Raw genomic sequence first — 19,617 nt, 5'->3', positions numbered from 1 at the left:
CTCTAAAAAAAAAGGAGCAATACCAAATAAATAATTTAATGTTGCATCTCAAGGCCCTAGAAAAAGAAGAAAAATGAATACCAAATCAGTAGAAGACAGGAAATTATTAAAATCAGAGCCAAAATCAGTAAAATTGAAAATTAAAAAAAATACAAAGGATTAGTGAAAAAGAGTTGGTTCTTTGAAAAGATAAACAAGATTGATAATCTCTTAGCCAATCTATCCAGATTACAAAATTAGTGATGAAAAAAGGAAATATCATTACAGACACTACAGAAATTCAGAGGATCATTAGAAACTATTTTGAAAATTTATACTCCAATAAATTAGAAAATCTTGAAGATATTGACAAATTCCTAGAGACATATGACCTACCCATTAGAATATAGAAAATTTAGATCAATATCAAGTAATGGAATTGAGGTAGCTATTAAAAGCTTTCCAACAAAGAAGAGTCAAGGACTGGATGGATTCTCAGTTGAATTCTACCAAGCCTTTAAAGAATTAATACAAATCTGTCTCAAATTATTTCATGAAATAGAAAAGGAGAGAATACTGCCAAATTCATTCTATGATGCCATTATCACCCTGATACCAAAACCAGACAAAGATACAACAAGGAAAGAAAACTTCAGGCCAATTTTCTTTGATGGACATAGATTCAAAATTTTTAATAAACTATTGGCAAACTGCATTCAAAAACACATTAAGAAGTTAGTGTACCATGATCAACTGGGTTTCATCCCTGGGACGCAAGGTTGGTTCAACATATGAAGATTAATAAATGTAATTCACCCCGAAAAATGAGCTAGAACAAGAATCACATGGTTTTCCAAAGATGAAGAAAAAGCATTTAAGTAAGTCCAGCACCCATTAATGTTTAAAACACTAGAGAAACTTGGGGTAGGAGAAACTTACCTCAACATTGTAAAGGTATATATGACAAACCCAAGGCCAGCATCATACTAGATGGAGAAAAATTGAATTTTTAGTTTTTAAGGAAACTAAAAACAGGAAAAAGAAAAGGATTTCCCCTCTCTCACTCCTATTCAATTCAATCCTTGAAATTTTAGGCAAAGCAATCAGACAAAAGAAGGAAATTAAAGAGATAAAAGTAGGAAAAGTCAAACTATCTCTGTTTATTGATGACATGATCTCAGATTTAGAAAACCCCAAAACCTCTCCAGAAGACTTCTAGAGCTGGTAAGCAAATTAGTAAAGTAGCAAGATACAAGATCAATATACATAATTAATCACTTTTATATATTCCAGTAATGAATCAGCTGAGAAAGAAATTAGGAAAACTGTCATTCATAATAATCTCAAAAAATAACTGGAAGTTGATCTAACAAAGGAGGTGACAGCCCTCTACAATGAAGACTATAGAACATTAAAGAAAGAAATTGAAGAAGAATTTAGAAGATAGAAAGACCTTCTGTTCTGGGATAAGCAAAATTAATATTGTCAAAATGGCCATACTACCAAAAGCATTACATGGATAGCATTACATGGATTCAATGCAATCTCCAATCAAAATACCAATGGTATTCTTCACAGAATTAGAAAAAAATGTTCCAAAATTCATTTGGAAGAATAAGAGACACAGAATAGCCAAAGCAATCCTGAGCAAGATGCTAGAGGCATCACAATACTGGACCTGAAATTATACTACAGAGCTCTTGTAACAAAAACAGCATGGTACTGGCATTAAAACAGACAGGAAGACTAATGGAACTGAATAGAAGACAACGAGATATGTCTTCACCAATACTTAAAAAAAGTGCCAAAAACATACTTTGGAGAAAAGAGAGGCTTTTTAACAAATGGTTCTGGGAAAACTGGATCTTCATATGTAGAAAAAGGAAACTAATCCTCTCTCACCCTGCACAAATGTCAACTCAAAGTGGATCAAAGACCTAGGATAAGACCAGAAACTCTGCAACTGCTAGAAGAAAATGTGGGGTTAAAACTCCATAGATTGGCACAGGCATTGACTTCCTTTGTTTTTTCTTTGTAATTTTTTTTTAGTTGTAGATGGACACAATACCTATATTTTATTTATTTATTTAGTGTGGTGCTGAGGATCAAACCCAGTACTCAAACACACTAAGAAAGCACTCTACCACTGAGTTACAACCCCAGCTCTGGCACTGACTTCCTTAACAAGACTCCTAGTGTACAAGAAATAAAACCAAGAATCAATCAGTGAGATGGCAGCCAATGAAAAAATCTTCTGCATAGAGAAGTAAACAATTAAGAATGTGAAAAGAAAACCTAAGGAATGGGAGAAGATCTTTGTCACCTTCTTCTCAAGGGATTAATATCCAAAACATATAAAGAACTCAAAAAAATGCCCCTAAAACAAATAACCCAATTAGTAAATAGGCAAAAGAACTAAACAGACATTTCTCAAAAAAAGAAATACAAATTGCTAATAAATACATAAAACAATGTTCAACTTCTCCAGTAATCAGGCAAATGCAAATCAAAACCGCATTGAGATTTTATCACTCCGTCTACAGATAGGGTTTATCATAGAATTGTCCACCTGGGAAACAGGGATTGATGGAGGAAGAAAGATGCTATGCTTTGAAGGACCTGCCCCAACCAGCATGTGATGGTAGAAATAAGAACTTGCATGGGATGAGATACAAAGGCAGTTTGACCAAAGCAATAGGACCATGACATTAAGTAGGAGAGATTCATTGATTTGTGATCATTCTCCTGAGATATAGGATTTTATACTATGGCAGAGATCTCAGGAGATAGTATGAAATCTCTATTGAAATGGCTCCTAGAGATGTAGGAAAAAAGCAATGGCCCTTATGACGTTGAAATGTCCAAATTGCCATGGCAGAGAGTGAAGGAAGCAATTAAAGGCTTATGAAGAAGGCAGGAGGGCCACCAGAAGACTGTTCCATGAGAATACCTAGAGGCGATATATTAACAAGTCCTTAAGGAATTGCTGGTAAGATGGGTATGACAAGCACACTATCATGTTCAGGGGTGGCTCTCCTCGGAAGGTCAGAATACACAGTTAAAATTTCTATAGATGACAGTTAAAGAGTAGAAGTAGGAGAGGCCCATACAGACCTAGGCTCGTTGACAACACCAGGGATGACAAGACCCTGACACAACAGAGTCCAGGTAGATGGAATTATGGTAACGAGTGGTGAGACTGGAGTGGCAGCCAAGGGAGCCTGCCCTGCAGAGACTCACTTAACTGGCTGATAGAATGTGACATTCTTAGATGCAAAATAGACGGGCAAATGACAAGGGTTCTACTCAGTGTGCACCATTGGAAAAAAAAAATCAGAAATAATGACCAGGAGACTCAGGGCAGTTGCTTTGGTAAATAAATTTCTTTCTTTTTCTCCAAACCTGTGTCAGTTTCCAAGCCTATAACCCAGAAACTGAAAAGAAGGGTAGGTCTCCAGGAGGAAGAACCAGACAATACAGTGGTTGAGTATCCGTGGCAATGTTTTCCCCAGAGAACTTATGGAACGTCAGGAACTTATGGCCACTTAGGCAGACACCTGCATATGTGGGAAATGGCAATACCCAAATATTTTGAGGACTGTGACAGGAAGGGTAATTATGACCTGCTCGCATGGAGCACACTAGGGCCTGGTAATAAATAAGATCAACTTATTATTGAGTCCCCTGGGCTGATGGACTTATCAGATCCATGGTCATTTCTTTGGTCCAAGAATACACAGTTAAAATTTCTATAGATGGCAGTTAAACAATCCCCACATTGGATTTTTGGCCCTTGGAGAGGATAAAGTGGAGGCTTCTGAAACTGCTTCTCTACCTAACCAAGATATGACATAAGGAACAATATTACATTCTGGGAAAGAGGTCATAATGGAGATTAATGCCACCTTTAAGGAGCTAAAGCAAACTTACTCTGAAAAGTCCCAGATGGTAAGTATTTTTTAGGCTTTTGGGCTATGTGGTTTCTACTGTTACCACTCCACATTTGTAGCAAAAACTAACCGGCAAACAAACCCAAAACAAAACAAAACAAAAATATCCCAGTCATAAGCAGTACATAAACAAATGGGAATGGCTGAGTTTCAACAAATTTTATTTACAAAAACAGGTGGTCCAGAGTTTGCTAACCTCTGATCTAAAGAATAAGCAAGATGGAGGGTGGGGAAACTGCTCATTTTGTCTTTATTGAATGCACCAGTCCAGCCTCTGCAGAACCAGATTCTGGAGGCTGCCTGCACACTACCACTAACCCAACTAATAATGGATCAGATCATAGCTCCTGTACTGTTCAGGCATCTTTGCTATAGCAGATTAGCATGCCTCAGGTACAGCATATGTGGCTACTGATTCGGTGAGTGGGTTCTTTCTATCCTGATTTAAAAAAAAAAAAAATGTCGGAAACAGTTTCCCTTCATAAGGAATGGGCAGAGATACAATATATATTTACAGTTGTTCCCCTGGGCTATGTTCTTTCAGGATCTTTGTCATAACATAGTCCAAAGAGATCTGGACCATCTGGATGTCTATGGAACATCACACTGACTCACTACTACATCAGTGATATTATGCTAATTGGACAGGATGATTCAGATTGGATGAGCAAGATGTGACTGAAGGCTTGAGTTAAGACACATGTGCTGAGGAGGAGGCGGGGGATAAACACTATGAAGATCCAGAGGCCTGCCACATGAATCAAACTTTTTGGATTCCTGTGGTCATGGATATGCTGGGACATGTCTTCCAAAATTATAGTCAGAGGAAGAGCTGCTATTACACAATGGGAATAGAGAGAAGTATTTGCATCACCCAATGATCCACTAAGGGGATTTATGGAATGCCTTTGCCTGTTTCTGTTGGCAAAAATATTAAGTTCAAGAATGATAGTCTGAGAAGGACATGGTGATCATGTGTTCAGACCCCTCATGAATAGTCTGGATCACACTATGATATGTATGAGAGACTGGCACAGCTGATAGTCAAGAGTGATAGAATAGGTAGTGGAAAAGGGAGATGATGAGTATTCGTTGCAATTCTAGGACCAGCTATAGTGACAGAGCAGTTTATCCTACTAACATTTCCAAGTTTCCAGGCGCACTGGAGTACTGGGAGAGCAGAATGCATATGGAGAAATAGAGGCTAAGGATGGACTGAGATGAACAGAGAAGCCTGCCTAGATTCCTGAAGTAAAGACTCTTGTAGCAGTTGCTATGAGTGGTATTAGCAAGTAGTTTCCAATTGTGAGGGTCTCAAGACTCAAGAACCACGTGACCTAAGAATAGACACAGGCTGGCTGCACCACATCCAGTGACTGATGCACGCTAGTGGGGGTCTAAAGACCTGATTATTTGGGCCCACTGCAGGACAACTCTGATAGGCAGTGTATATCCCAGTGATCTGTGGATTTGGCCTCAACTCTGTGCCAAAGAAACATCACAGTTTCTCCCTCTGCCCTTTCACAGGTGTTAATCTCTAATAATCATCCTGCTTCAGCATTGACTTCCAGACAGCTCAACCCTCAACCTACATCTCTCTCTGATGGTATGGATGATTTCTTTTTGTTTATCATGCTTGGCATTCATTTTGTTCCCTAGATCTGCAGATCTGTGGTTTTCATTAAGTGTGAAAATTTTGACAGTCCTTATCTCTTTTCATTCTGGGCTCTATTTTTTCTTGGAGTTGGACAAGATTTATGCTATTTCTTCTCTTCCTATCTTAAATATCTTGGTTTTCTTTGTTGCTTTTTGTTGTAATTTTGGTAATTTCTTCTTTTAGATCTCTTCCAGTGTACTATTTATCTTTTCTTCAAAGGGTCAACTTAGTGCTATGTTCTAAAATTTCAAATTTTGTTTTTTTATTTCCAAAGTTTCTGATTAAAAGATTAAAATGATCTGTTCATGTCCTCCTAGTCTTTTGTTGACTAGGTTACATTCATGATTTAGTCATAACTTCAGGTATTTTATACATAACCATTCTATATTTTTTAATAAATTTTTATTTGTTTTAATTAGTTATACATGACAGTAGAATGCACTTTGATACATCATATATAATGAAGTATAATTTATCATTCTTCTGGTTGTACATGATGTATAGTTGTATAGTTACAGGGTAATAATGTCTGATTCATTCTACTATCCTTCCTATCCCCATACCCCCTCGCTTCCCTTCACTCCCCTCTACCTAATCTAAAGTAACTCTGTTCTTCCCTAGCTCTGCCCCCACCTTATTGCAAATTAGCATCTGCATATTAGGGAAAATATTCAGCTTTTGGTTTGGGAGGATTGGCTTATTTCACGTAGTGTGATATTCTCCAGCTCCATCCGTTTGACCATTCTATATTCTGTATCAGTTCCCATGTCCAGGTCTGCCAGGTTAGATAGAGTGGTTTACATTTGTGTAAGTTTACTGATCTCTGATTGTGAGTTCATTGCCTAATTTTACTCAGAGCTAAATTGGAGAGTAGGGAAGTTTCCCCTAGAAATGCCTTGTATCTGCTTGTGACCAAGGGGCCCTCTAGCTACCTGAGACCATTTCAGTTTCCCTGCAGGACTCTGCATAGGGAATTTGAAGCTACTTTTGCTCTTGTCATAGTGGGCCATGCAATTGTTCAGCCCACCTCAGATAACCCTGCCCCTTCCAGCTGCTCCAGCTCCTGGTACATTTGGGCTGGACAAGTGAGATTTTGGAGGATTGCAGGGAAGGGTCCCTGAACAAATCCTTCATCTCTTGTGAGGCCATTCATGTCTCAGAGTGTCTTCAATAGGACTTGGTTGTTTCACAGGAGGAAGTCTTTTAGAACTAGTCAATCACAGTGATGGAAGTGATGGCTTTTACTTTGGAAAAAAATCCACAACATAATAGATAAGGATTTATTAAACCAAATATTCACAAATATGAGTTGTGTATGATCCTAATGAAAGCAACTGAAATTTATTGAATTGCTTGATTTATGTACATATTTTTACAAAAATATTTTTCTTTTAAATATGAAAAATTTCAGATGTACTTAAAAGGAGAGAGAATAATTTAATGGTTCTATAAGCTTTTATCACTCAATTTCAACAATTTTCAATTCATTGCCACTCCATTTTTTCTATATTCTCTTCTAGTCTCTTGATTATTTTAAAGCAAAGTCAACACAGCATATGATTTCATCCATAAATATTTAAATAGGTATCTCTAAAGAATGAAGGCCATTTCTCAAAACCATAAGCACAAAGGAAAAGTCACATCTTAAAATTTGACAATGATTCCTTTTCATCATTAAATATATTAGAAATATGAACTCTGTAATATCAGTTGATAAGAATTTTCTAAGCTTTCCTTTGTTTTTACACTTTGCTTACATTTTTGTCATGTAAAACTTTTTAAAATTATATGTTGTTAAATATGTCAGTCCTTTCTCCTTGTTGCTTCTAGATATTTGACTTCTAGTTAGGAAAATTTTCCCATTCTCAGAATACAAATTCACTCATATTTTCTCCTAGTTTTGTATGACTTTAGTTTTTATATCATTTGGAATTTATTCTGATATATGGTGTCAGGAATGGATCTAATTTTATATTATTCCTTGTAATTCTCCAACTATCCCTTCCCATTCACTAAAAGATACATTTTCCCACAACTAATCAGAGATGCCAAGTTTATCAAACATTATATTCTCATATGAAACTGAGTCTATTTCTGCATTCTCTACTTCTTTCCATTGATCTGTTCCTCTCTTTACGTGCCAATACCACACAGTTTTATTTATAGAAGCTTAATAATATGGTTTAATGTCTGGTAACACTACCCACCCACCCACACACAATTTGTCCTTTTTTTTCAAAAGTTTTTCCCCTTGCTGTTCTTACTTGTTTTTCTTTAAAATTGGTCTAAGACCCTTGTTCTTAATAGACATTAAGTAAAATAAGATTAACTTTGTTACATTTACTCTCTTGTTTTCTTATACATAAATTATATTTTTCTTAGCAAAAAATTTCAGCATGTAATATATAATTAACTATAGTTCTCATGTTGTACATTGGATCTTTAGATTTATTCATCTTATCTAACTGCAAATTTGTGCCTTTTAACCTACTTCCTCCCTCTACCTACCCTCTGAAAACCACCACTCTTCTCTGGCTCTTTTTGTGTGTGTGTGTGTGTGTGTGTGTGTACTGGGGATTGGACCCAGGGGCACTCAACTGCTAAGCCACATCTCCACCACCCCCACCCCTTTTTCAATATTTTATTTAGAGACAGGGCTACTATGGGCCTTGCTGAATTGTTGAGGCTGACCTTGAACTTGGGATCCTCCTGCCTTAGCCTCCCAAGCTGCTGGGATTACTGGCACGTACCACCATGCCCTGCTACTCTCTTTCTATTTTTTATCCATTTTTAAAAAGCTTTTGTAGATAAACAGGGTCACATAGTATTTTTACTTTTGTGTCTGGCTTACTTCACTTAGCACAATGACCTCAGTTTCATCTGTGTTGTTGCAACCACTTCTCCTTGTTGAGGACCATGTCTGTTCCTGCACAGTGCTGGGGTCTTGGTGACTGCTCATTCAGTATTAATTGGTTTTTGCATGATAAGTAGACATTCTTATTTAAAAAGAGCTTACCAAAAGCAGATCACTGTACTAAATGCTGTGTATGGTGTAAAGATGAATCAAAGGAGCTTACAACATAGTCAAAGGCTAAGATGTTCACCTAAATAATTATGCCACAGGCATGTAACCTGGAAGTACAGACACATGCTAAGGAAAAAAAAAATCACAGAGAAAAAGAGATAGAGAAATTAGTTCCGGCTTGAAGACTTGGTAACAAATCAGTATGCCAGAGTCTTGTTTGTTGCGAGAATTAATCAACTAAGAACACTTGCCCATTGAAGAATCAGGGCAGAACTATCAGTTTGTCAGACTGGTTTCCATGAAAAGAAATTAATGCATATTTCTATGTAAAGTTAATTCTTTCCCCCAGTATTTGCTTACTGTCATGTAGATGTGCCCTGGAGAAGGGAATATTTTTGGGTGCTACAAGGTAATGAATTACTTGCAAGTCATTATTATAAGGAAACTATTTCTCCAGAATGATACTAAGGATTCCTCTTCTGGATGCAAGGTCTACATTGCCCCAACCTTGGGCTCAGAGGACATACCCTAATGTTGGACAGGGAGGGTGTGGCTCAGGAATGGTGTTAAACTAAAATGTATTCCTGCTTTCAAAACAATACGCTGAGAGATGAAGCAGAGCAGAAAATCAGCTTCCTGGGACTGATGCTGGAACTCCACAGGCAGCTAGGAGTTCTCTTTGTTTTCTCTTTGATCAGCCTCAAAGTGCTTAGCTGTGTGTCCCCCAAAGGTTGCCAGCTTTTAAATCTCTGATGTGGTGGTAAGAAATCTGGGGAGTTTTCAGGCAGGAAGAAGTGTTTTCTGGGGAGGTACTAAGGTGAAGCATCCACAGAGGGCCCAGAGGTGCCTTCCTGGTCTTCCCCGGCTTCCTGCTCCTGGATGATTCTGTACTCCACCAGTCTCTTCTGTTCCTGGGGAGGCTGGCCCTTCAGGAGAGATACCTCAAGCAAGAGAACATCTGTTATGTTCAAAACACTAGAAAAACTAGGGATAACAGAAACTTACCTCAACATTGTAAAAGCTTTATATGCTAAACCTCAGGATAGCATCATCCTAAATGGAAAAAAACTGAAGGCATTCCCTCCAAAATCTGGAACAAGACAGGGATGCCCTCTATCACCACTTCTATTCAATTTAGTTCTTGAAACACTAGCCAGAGCAATTAGACAGACAAAAGATATTAAAGGCATAAAAATAGGAAAAGAAGAACTTAAATCATTGCTATTTGCGGATGACATGATAATATATTTAACAGACCCAAAAGGGTCTACAAAGAAACTGCTAGAGTTAATAAATGAATTCAGCAAAGTGGCAGGATATAAAATCAACACGCATAAATCAAAGTCATTCCTGTATATCAGCAACAAAACTTCTGAAATGGAAATGAGGAAACCACTCCATTCACAATATCCTCAAAGAAAATAAAATACTTGGGAATCAACCTAACAAAAGAGGTGAAAGATTTATACAATGAAAACTACAGAACCCTAAAGAGAGAGATAGAAGAAGATCTTAGAAGATGGAAAAATGTACCCTGTTCATGGATAGGCAGAACTAATATCATCAAAATGGCGATATTACCCAAAGTTCTCTACAGGTTTAATGCGATGCCAATTAAAATCCCAACGGCATTTCTTGTAGAAATAGATAAAGCAATCATGAAATTCATATGGAAAAACAAAAGACCCAGAATAGCAAAAGCAATTCTAAGCAGGAAGTGTGAATCTGGAGCTATAGCGATACCAGAGCTCAAACTGTACTACAAAGCAATAGTAACAAAAACAGCATGGTACTGGTACCAAAACAGGCAGGTGGACCAATGGTACAGAATAGAGGACACAGAAACCAATCCACAAAATTACAACTTTCTTATATTTGATAAAGGGGCTAAAAGCATGCAATGGAAGAAGGATAGCATCTTCAACAAATGATGCTGGGAAAATTGGGAATCCATATGCAACAAAATGAAACTGAATCCCTTTCTCTCGCCATGCACAAAAGTTAACTCAAAATGGATCAAGGAGTTTGATATCAAATCAGAGACACGGCATCTGATAGAAGAAAAAGTTGGCTATGATCTACATACTGTGGGGTCGGGCTCCAAATTCCTCAACAGGACACCCATAGCACAAGAGTTAACAACTAGAATCAACAAATGGGACTTACTCAAACTGAAAATTTTTTTCTCAGCAAGAGAAACAATAAGAGAGGTGAATAGAGAGCCTACATCCTGGGAACAAATTTTTACCCCTCACACTTCAGATAGAGCCCTAATATCCAGAATATACAAAGAACTCAAAAAATTAAACAATAAGATAACAAATAACCCAATCAACAAATGGACCAAGGACCTGAACAGACACTTCACAGAGGAGGACATACAATCAATCAACAAGTACATGAAAAAATGCTCACCATCTCTCTCCAGTAAGATTGGCAGCCATTATGAAGTCAAACAACAATAAGTGTTGGCGAGGATGTGGGGAAAAGGGTACACTTGTACACTGCTGGTGGGACTGCAAATTGGTGAGGCCAATTTGGAAAGAAGTATGGAGATTCCTGGGAAAGCTGGGAAAGGATCCACCATTTGACCCAGCTATCGCCCTTCTCAGACTATTCCCTGAGGATCTTAAAAGGGATACTTATAGAGATACTGCCACATCAATGATCATAGTGGCACAATTCACAATAGCTAGACTGTGGAACCAACCTAGATGCCCTTCAATAGATGAATGGATAAAAAAAAATGTGGCATCTATACACAATGGAGTACTACGCAGCAATAAAAAATGACAAAATCATAGAATTTGCAGGGAAATGGATGGCATTAGAGCAGATTATGCTAAGGGAAGCTGGCCAATCCTTAAAAAAACAAATGCCAAATGTCTTCTTTGATATAAAGAGAGCAACTAAGAACAGAACAGGGAGGAAGAGCATGAGGAAAAGATTAACATTAAACAAAGACGAGTGGGGGGAGAGAAAGGGAGAGAGAAGGGAAAGCATATGGAAATGGTAGGAGACCCTTAATGTTACACAAAATTACATAGAAGAGGATGTGAGGGGAAAGGGGGGGAAACAAGGGAGAGAATTGAACAACAGCAGATGAGGTAGAGAGGGATGATGGATGGGAAGGGGAGGGGGGATAGTAGGGGACAGGAAAGGGAGCAGAATACAACAGTCACTAATATGCCATTATGTAAAAATGTGAGTGTGTAACCGATGTGATTCTGCAATTTGTATTTGGGGTAAAAATGGGAGTTCATAACCCAATTGAGTCAAATGTATAAAAGATGATATATCATGAGCTTTGTAATGTTTTGAACAACCAATAAAAAATATATATATAAAAAAAGAGAACATCTGTGAGGAGAATCCCTCCACATCAGGCTTCCTTTCCCCAAAGACAAACCCCTGGCTGGAGCTTAGACTAACAAATGGAGATACATCTTATACTAGGTCCTATACAGCAAAAATATGGTTTTATGATTTCATAAACATAAAATAAAATTTAATGGTGGTAAAAGTTATGTACTAACTTGTCTGCGTCATGGGGTGCCCAGAACCCTGACTAATACACTACCCTTTTGATGATTTTGCTCATTTTGCTGAAATGTTCAAGAGGACACAACTGAAACAGATACAAATGTTAATCTGATTTATTCTCTTACTACAACCTTGGGAGAGTTATCAAGGATGACCTAGCTAAGGTAAACATTAAAAACCATGGTCATACCTGGAAATAAATAAATAACAAGAATCATGACTCACATGTTAATTTCTACTAGAACTATGTTATGCACTGTATTCTGAGAAACATTCACGTTTCATATAGAAAACAGTCTTTGGCCTTTTGCATCACTGTGGGACTTTGAAGGAGCTTCTAGTTGTTGTCATAAGAATTTTTGAGGCATATTAGGTAGGCCTCATTACTAAAATCTCATTAGATTCATCACCTGTCACTAGTGAGATGACAGTGTTCACACAATGTGGAGGCCATTTGGACCCCCCGCTGGAAAGCCGAATACACACCTACATCAACACCACAGCATCACGAGGCCCAGGGTTGGGGTGGCATCCAAGGAAACACTGTCTAGCATCCAAATGCAATCAAAGAGCCATTCACATCCTCAACTCTGTTTCTGAAAGAACTTTTATCTTCCAGTTATTGTATGATTTTATTTTATAATCCAATTCATGGGCCTCAGAAACCTTTCCTAGTCACTCGCCCCCTCTCCAGTTTTCTCAAACACCAAAGGATCAGGAGCTTCTCATCCTTTCAACTTTGACTACATACTTTCTCACCAGCTCTTTCTATGAATCTCAGCCCCCACAGTCTTGGTCTTCAGGTCAATTCCCCCCTTCCTTTCACCCTTCTGGTCTTCTTTTTCTCCTTTCTTTTTACCGGATTCTGCTTCACAGAACCTGGAACCTTGAATCTTGGCCAGCAAAGAAGGAAGCCTATTTGTAAAGTAAGGGAAAGAAAGAAGTTAGAGGACATAATTGCAAATATTCTTCAAGATGGAATCTTAAAAGATAGATCTTTTATTTTCTCTCCTTGTCATACTCAGAGGTAGCATAATGCATCAGCCTAGGATAAGCAGTTGCCCCAAGACCTTGGGATGTGTTCCTTTCATCCGTGGTTGCCTGCACAGTGGTTCTGTATTGCCCAGTGGAACAAAGCTGGCATGTCTCTGAGGCTTTGCCAAGGTCCCTGCAAACTCTCTTGGTGGATGCTAATCCAAGCCACTCATACTTCCCATCCTACATACAGATGGTGTCACATCTGGACAACCAGAGGACTGTGACAGAATGCAAAAAAAAAAAAAAAGTCCCTGTGCTGATGCAGGGTTGGACCACTGTCATACATGCTGCTGATGTATTTGTATCTATAAGAACTACCCAGTTGGATGGGTAGAGCAAGTACAAATATTACTATTCTCATCAGAACTGGCAATTCTATTAAATGTTAGTGAGTACTTCAGAGCAGTAGGAAAAATTGTTCAGACTAATTGTAATTATATTAGCTCACATTAAGCATCCTGAGTATTTTTCCTTTTTTATATTAAAAGGGAGTCCATTTTAAGATATGAAATAAACATTTTTTTCCACTAGAAATCATGCACTGCATCTTTTACAAAGAAAAACATTGAATTTATAAGCATACTTATACTGTAATCATTTCCTGTGATTACTTTTCATTTTTATGCTAATATAACTGGAATTTATGTATTGCATTATTTTTCCATAGTGCATCAATTCTGATAAAGAAAAAAAAGAAAAAAAGAAAAAAAAAACAAACACCCAAAACCATCTCTTGAGAAGGGACATAAATACACTTTTTTATTATTCTCAATAGCAAAACATTTATTTTTCTTCCTCCCTCCTTCTTTCCCTCTCTCTTTCTTTTCTCTCAGGCCTCATTAGAAATAATATGTAATATTTATAGATAGTATATAGATTTATAAATATATTTATTTATAGGGAAAAATACAGACTTTAGTTCACTAAAAACAAGTCACCCATCAGTTCTTTTGTATCTCCTAAATTATCAGCCTCTTCAATAAAGCCTCTTCAATAACATGACCTGACCTTCACTTGGTCTGTGAGATTTGGAAGGACCTCTATGCTGATTACTAAACCCACCTCTCCATGAACTGATTACTCTGAAAGGCACAAATTACCACTGGGCAATCAACAGGTGTATCAAGAGGCATTCAAATGCATGACCCTGGAAGCCCAAGGAATAAATTTAAGGTGAAATCAAGAAAAGGCCTGGTTATAATGGCTCAGATGTTCATATTATAGACATTGGACAAATAAATTTTCTGCCTTCTGAGATGGTGGGGGTGGGATACCAACTAAATGCTGAACCCATGTTCCATTAGAAGGTAGAATTAAACCACAATTGCTGAGTGTGTGTGTGTGTGTGTTTTTCCACTTGAAGTTTTACTTTAATAATCATGTTTTATTTTTTCTGACCAGGAAGAACAAATCAAATTGAAATTTGTGGTAACATTTTCCTCTTATCAGAAGGGCCCAAGAACATTTCTATTGCAGGTACATATATGGCCATCTATGGAAGCGTGTATCTTCTTCATTTCTTTAAAAAATAAAGGCAGTTGTGCACACCTGTAATCTCAGAGGTTCTGAAGGCTGAGATAGGAGGATCAGGAGTTCAAAGCCTAAGGTTTAGCAACTTAGTGACACCGTGAGCAATTTAGCGAGACCCTGTCTCAAAATAAAAAAATAAAAATTAAAAAAAAAAAAGGAAATGGGAATGTGCTTCAGTATTTAAGTGCCCCAGGTCCAATCCCCAATACAAAAAGTTTAGAAATTTTAAAAAGGGAATGAATGTAGATAGAAGAGAGAAAAGCCTAAGGCTGAGAGAGATCTCTGAAGTGAGAACTGAGATGGCACTATGTTTAAGAGATCAACAAAGGCCACCCCCACCTGTCTTCCAGATGTGGATGGCATCCTTCTCCAGATGCCCCAGACCTCATGAGCCTGTGACTACCCTGATGCTTTGCAGATTGAAGCCCACATTGTTCCTCTGAGCCCCAATTACATGCTTTCTAGCCCTGTTTTCTAAAGGTCACTCTGCTTTCCTTCCCTAAGGATCCTGTCATACATCCCTCAGTGCGTTCACCTCTGTCCCAGACCAGTGCTGAGCAGGTATGTGTTGATACACTAACCATAAAGACCTCTTTGGTCTCTAAGTGCTTTAGCATCTGGAGTGTGGATTGTATTTTTGAAAATAACAAGCAATGTGCGTATTATTCCTCACCCTTGAAAATCATATTCTCTTCCAAACAGTGTAGCTCCAGGGAAGGGTGATGCCCTCAGCAGAGAATGGATATGACCAGAGCTCCTGCTAGCCCTTACAATGCCTTTGTGCAAATTGGAAAAAAGATTTTCTTGGTCTAAGTAGACACAGCCCAGTGCCAGGGTTCATGGTGGAGTGAACAGAGAGCGGGCTGAATTTCAAATTGTACCTGCTATCTTATTTGGCATTCTTGTGCAGGTTACAGTCTGTACTAGTGTACACGGCGGCCTGTGATATAGCCAGGGATAGCCCTGGCTAAACTGAGAGAAGGAAAAAGAAAGCTCATCCCTCTCCTCTGGAGGATAAAAAGATGGAGGTAAAAAAGCGCATAAACTATGAGTCCTGACACTTGCTCTTCAGGTGACACGTTTTGTATAAGTTTAGGGGAAAGTCCAAAGACAAGGGCATTTATCCCTATTCTAATTAGGACTTCAGGAGGATGCCCCTTGCAGCCCATATTCTGTACTAGTCACCAAGTGATGACACAGTGGGACTTGACAGACAGGAAGATGGTACCAGCATGCTTCTGCTTTTGTGTGGCATTGCAGAGACCCATTTGTCTTTTGTGGCACAGGTGTGACTGGGAAAGAGGGAGTCACCACAGCAGGGGCATGGTGACCTGTGGCAAGGAGTACAGTGTGCCACGCCAAGTGGGCATCCAATGGAAGTTGCAGCTGTACTTCAGATGCCAGCAAAAGCCTTGGGGTCTCCACACAGTGGAAGAATGGACTCTGTCCCGATGAGGCCAAGAATCAGGTTGCCTGTTCAAGAGCCCTCCATTCAGCACCCAGGGTCGACAGGGTGCCCACCAGCCAGGGAAAAGAGACGACGAGGGAGCAGGGAGACACAGGCCTCACACACAGCTCTGAAACTCCTTTCCTTTTCCAGTTGGAGGTGATATGCTCTCCTTCAGTTCTGTAGGATGCCAGCTTGGAAAGGAATAATAAGAAATCTGCAGAATAGCATTTATCTACAAAACCATGACTTATTCAAAGAGTGATTTAAATTATTGGATGAGACTCTGATAATGTGGCTAGAATTTCATGTTACCCTTCAAATGCTGTGAACACAGACTTTGGAAAAGACCAGATCAGCTCTAGGGGCTGAAGAAGCTATTTTTTTTTTTAAACCTGTGTTTGTAAGATTGCCTCCAATTGACCCCCATTCCATAGCCTCCTGACTAGTCATTCTATCACATGGTAAGGCGGAGGGGTTTCTTTTTACTTGACCAAGGCCAAGCATCTGGTTGGTGGTGAGACTTGGATGGGAACATTTTAGACCAAGTTTGTTTTCTAGACCATCCCTCAAGTATCATGAGAAGGCTGAACACCAACGTGGAAAGACATTTGTTTTCCATCAGAGTCCCCAGAAGCTGACACTAAGACAAAGATTTATGTGCAAGTGAATTATTTAAGAATCGCTCCCAGGAGGAACCAACGGAGTAGGGAAGCAGGACAGGGATGGGAGAAAAGCCAAGCAAGGGGAAATCCCAATGTCAGCTGAATGACGCTGGGAGCTCTAGAGTACCGTTCACCCCAGAGGCAGTTCACCTCCAAGGCAGGGGCTGGGCTTTAATCCTCCATTCAAGCTGCTAGACCACATTGGGGGTATGGAGGGGCACTAAACTCCCAGGTACCTGTAGTTTTCTGTGCACGAACCCAAAGCAACTCTAAAAGCCCAAGGGCCATTCTTTGGAATTGCTATTATTTTTTAGAGTAAACAAGAAAGTCTCCCCCAAAGGCAGAGAATATTATATTTTAATACAGGTATATAATAGATTACATCTCCTCTCAAAATAAATAATATATTTAAACAGAAAATAATTTTTGAAGTTTACAGATTCCTAAATCTATAAGATTTAAATGACATTTTCTGTGAAACTGCCCTTGCAATTAAATATTTTTCTGAAGGCTAGTGGAAGCTTTAAGAAGCAGAACATAGAAACTGGGGGATGGGCTCCAAGAACCAAGATCTGAGGAGATCTAGGCAGCCGCTTTTACATTGCTAAATATCAACATTAACAGTGTAAACAGACTTAATCTTCATCTATTATTTAAGGTTACCAATCATACTTTCTTGGAAAGAAAAGTCCTTTATTCTTAGATTATGTTTTCTTATTATTTGCTGTTAAAGTTTTGCTCTTTTTTCAAAGATCTGGTGATAATGAAAAAATAAGACTTGATGTTGCTGTTTTAATGTCTTACTTGACTAAATAAACACTGGCAACTCTCTTTTGGTTCTTCAACCTTTTTTTGGATATTCACTAGTCCATGAAACCCAAAAGTCTGGGAGCCACATATTAGTCCAAACCCTTCTTCTTTTGATTGGTTTCCAAAGTAATTCTTAGCCATTCTCTTTGCAACTTAAAACAGACAACCAAAACAAAAAAGTTTGGAATCCAGCACAGTAATAATTGTGTAAACACCACTTTTCCTCCCAGGAGGACCTCTGTAGTCATCTGTGATGTTCATTTTCCCATACAACTTGAAGGCAGGGGGTGAGTGCAAAGCTAATCCTGAAGGAAAGTCCCAAGAGCCACTCTTGCCCCCACTTCTCCATAATCCTTCCAAACCAATCCAGAAAATTTCCCCAAACCACCGTGTATGTGTTGGTGTGAGTATGTGTGTGACGGATTGCAGAAGAACTAGAAAAAGATGAAAAAGGATAATAGTAACAAGAGTTCAATTAATTGTGAAAATTAGAAGTTACTTTATATGTGTTCCTATTCAAAGAAATAAGTTGCATCAGCTTAATAGTCTCCCTAGTGACAAATTCAGAGCTGACAGTTTTTTTTCTGTCCCTCTACTTTACCAAGAATGACTGACTGGGTTTTCCATTTGGATAAAGGTTCATGCGTTTCTCATCTGCCAGCTGAAAATTGCAAACAGGAAAATTCTGTTCGTTGGAGCAGCTCCTGGAGCAAAGGAAGAGTTTTAGTTGATCAAAATAGTTTATAGTGCCTGATGGTTTTTACTTTGAACTTTAAGAGCCAAAGATTTATTTGTGTAAGGAATATGGCTGATTATTCTGCTCAGTTTTGTACTATTGACTGTCAGAAAAATGCATGGCAACTAAAGAAGTTATTCTAATAGTTTTATTTTAATGAGAAATAATCAATAGTTGCATTTTGATTCCAGATAATTGTATGGGAAATTAAGTTTTAAAACTAGGGCTTTTAATATAATTGTATGTCTAAGGTCAATTTAATGGCTTATTATATTCAGCTGATATTTATTTAGTACCAACTATATGCCATCCCCAGTTCTAGATGCTGTAGACACAGCAACAAACAACACAGTCCAAGCTGTAGTATTGTAATTGTCAGCATTTCCTGTGAAACTGCCTTTGCAATTAAATATTTTCACCGGGGAGATCTAACGTTATATGATATAGAAATTGAAATTTACTCTCATCTTGAATTGCTATTATTTCTTTTCTTAGAGTAAAAAAGAAAGCCCCCACCCTGCACACACACAAAGGCAGAAAAGATCATATTTTTAATACTGATGCTTAATGCATCGAATCCCCTCTCAAAATAAGTAATATATTTAAATAGAAAGTAATTGAAGTTCATGAGTTATTAGATCTTTAAGATTTAAATGGCTTAAGAGCCGGTAAAAGAACCTGAATTTCATCAGCTAAACAGCAAGGACATGGTGTAGACACAAAGTCCCGATTTCCTTCTCCAGAAGGAAAGGGACTTGCAGATTATCTAGAACATTCTCTTTGTTCTCTACCTTGAAAGAGTGCCTGGAAGATAAGCTAGGATAACCTGAAATTACTTAGTGTGTTTAGTTCTCTGGGCTCTTTAGCAGCGTAAAGAGACTTACTTTCAAATGCACCAATCCCTAAACCAGGAACTGTGAACTTGTCGAGGTCTGTGACCTTGAAATCAAGTGAAACCCAAAGACATTTCTTTTCTGGGGTTCAGGGTCAGCAGATGAATAAAACAGAATAGCAAGGAAGGCTCATTTACTTGAACATCCCTTTGCAGTGTGTATGTACCTTGCTATAGCACACTGATGAGGCAGATTTTTCTCCCTAAATATATGTTACTCTGCTAAGGTGTTTTTTTGTTTTGTTTTTGTTTGTTTGTTTGTTCGTTTGTTTGTTTTGCCACATGAAGCTAGTAAAGGGTCTTTCCATTAAATTTTAGAAAGGGCCATATTCAGTCCACAGTTTT

The 19,617-nt window shown here is 38.3% G+C and overlaps 1 long non-coding RNA gene across 1 annotated transcript in view; it reads right to left on the bottom strand.

Annotated features, from left to right (window-relative positions):
• Positions 1 to 12,620: 12,620 nt before the first annotated feature.
• LOC120892789 (uncharacterized) overlaps positions 12,621 to 19,617 on the bottom strand; it is a 227,707-nt gene continuing 220,710 nt past the window's right edge. The window contains exon 11 of the long non-coding RNA XR_005737561.2: positions 12,621 to 13,069. This is a non-coding gene — a long non-coding RNA (uncharacterized LOC120892789). The remainder of the gene's footprint in view (positions 13,070 to 19,617) is intronic.

The sequence above is a fragment of the Ictidomys tridecemlineatus genome, chromosome 7 (assembly GCF_052094955.1).
Source record: "Ictidomys tridecemlineatus isolate mIctTri1 chromosome 7, mIctTri1.hap1, whole genome shotgun sequence".
Taxonomy (NCBI): Eukaryota; Metazoa; Chordata; class Mammalia; order Rodentia; family Sciuridae; genus Ictidomys; species Ictidomys tridecemlineatus.
Note: the sequence above shows the minus strand (reverse complement) of the source record. Positions and strands in the feature narration are given on the sequence as shown.